Source organism: Palaemon carinicauda, chromosome 45 (assembly GCF_036898095.1).
Source record: "Palaemon carinicauda isolate YSFRI2023 chromosome 45, ASM3689809v2, whole genome shotgun sequence".
Classification (NCBI taxonomy): Eukaryota; Metazoa; Arthropoda; class Malacostraca; order Decapoda; family Palaemonidae; genus Palaemon; species Palaemon carinicauda.
In genome coordinates, this window is record NC_090769.1 from 15780896 (window position 1) to 15783395 (window position 2500).

A 2500-nucleotide genomic window follows, 5' to 3' on the forward strand; every position below is an offset into this window, starting at 1 on the left:
ACACGTACGACTCTAAAATGCGAACCAGTGTAAAGCTTCGTGACGCACATGCGCAACCACAACAAGAGTACACGAGCATGAAAATATTTCGAGTTGGAAGTTGGAAGACTACTTTGGGTGGCTTGATCATTGCGATCTAGCATTATAGAATGGAATGTTATCGTTTGCAATTTAACATTCTGCTTCTTACTAGACCCTAGACGAAAAAGTGCATAACTGTTTAGACACGGTTACCGTTATGTCAATACTAACAAATACTTTTATCCGCCTTCCGGTGTGCATTTCCTAAATAAATCTCTGAACTAAAAAGGCACGAAAAGGCAGTTATATTAATGAAGACCCATAAAATATAATTATTTGTATATACACGTAAACAGTAAACACATCCGACTCTTACTCATACATTGAATATTAAAAACAATCAGTGTGTAAGCACCTTGAAATGTTCATGCATAGTAATAAATACAAAACGAGCTGTCGGTCATGAACAGACGTCTACGAATCACACAAATAGAAGTTGACCTCCGTTGCTCATCCTGAGTCAAAGTTCAGGTAATCTCAGATTTATAGAATAGAATATAATAGATGAGAGGGTCGGGTGGACAAGTACAACAGGGGGGGGGGGGGGGGAGGGGGGAATGAAGCACTGAGGTTAATGGGGTAGGGCCTGGAACAGATATCACAGACAGGTACTGGAACCGTGAACGAGGAACCCCTGCTAGGCAAGGTTACATTTGGTAGGTTGGGTTGGTATGTTAGGTTATGATAGGAAGTAATAGTACTTGATCCTAATGTTGAAAACATATGGAGATCGAAAACAATTTATCAGGATATGTAACTTATATAAATAAAAAAGGTTTATGTTAAGACTACTGAAAAAAAAAAAAAAAATCAACGCATAAGGACAAAAGCATACCTCAAGGTACATTTCTGAACCCCAGGGTAATCCTGTAGCCCAGGCTAAGCCTAAATTAAGTATACATGATGCATTTAGCACTATGCCTTAAATTCTACATACAGAAACACCCGTATTTAATGTTACTAGGTTCATCAGGTATACAATCATTGTTGTGACTCATGTTTGTTAGTGTTAAATGCACCTAGTCACATCTCGAAAAGATTAAATTGATATTCCAACAATGATACTTCCACTCAAAAAAAAAAAAAAAAAAAAAAAAAAAAGAAAAAAAAAAAAAAAAAAAAAAAAAAAAAAATGTTCATTACATAGAAAATGGCATTTCTTAAACAGAAGTGCATAGTTTTGGCCCAGAACTCTAATAACGTAATTCATCAACTACTTTGCCATCATTGTCGCATTTTATGGGACAGGAGGCCCTTCAGAAATTTAATATAAGGAAAATAAATGGGTCTATCAATGACAGAGCTACAAAAGTCACCAGCTGTAGTAACCAATGCTGCTAAAAAATGCAGACTGATAAAAAATGAACAATGCAATACGGAAAAAATATTGTTTTTTAGTCAAAGGGCTTCAATATAGTTATGAAAACAAAAGTTGCTTTAAAAAATCCGAGAACGATTGCCAGACGAAGAAGTTTGAGTAAATATGTGACTGGCATTTTGAATGTAGTCCAAAGGTAATAAAATACTGTAAATTCCCCAGAAGTGATTTTTAGCATAAAAGATAAAATGCAAACTAGTAAAATTTTGAAAATGGTATTCACTTATCAAAGGTATACTAAAACAGATACTTTAATGCCTTCTTTTTTCTATCTATACCTAACATCTAAGCAAATGTTCCCCATCTAAACATGGGAACTGGCTCTAATGTATTGTCCTAAATTAGTAGGATTCCATCAAACTCAGAGATGGATATAGGCAAATTACATCCTTTACACACATTCAAACATGCGCAAAATTCGAACCCGATAAAAGGAAGGTAATACTGACAGATACATACGCCCTCTTAGGTAAATAATATTACCATAAAAATCTTCCCTATATAATAAATTCACACACTCACACACACATACACGCATATATATATATATATATATATATATATATATATATATATATATATATATATATATATATATATATATATACTGTATATATATATATATATATATATATATATATATATATATATATATATATATATATATATATATACACATACATATTTCTGGTCACGCTGAGTGACATTGCAAGAAGCATAACTATTAGGTATCTCCCCGTCCCTTAGGAGGGGGGAGAGGTAGTATTCATAGCCTTGTAAGATGGGGTACCCCAAGAGTAAAAGGAGAGGGGTGGGAAGGGTTGAATCTGTGTGTGTGTGTGTGTGTGTGTGTGTGTGTGTGTGTGTGTGAGTAGCATACACTAGTAACAGCATAATGGTAATCTTAAGACCAGAAAGTTTAATCTAACATCATTCCATTACAGGAATAACACAAACATGCCAAGAGTCAGCTATTTTTTTCCAGGTGAGATTAGTGAGCCCTACAACACCAGTTAAAATTAAACTTTTTTAATCAAAAGA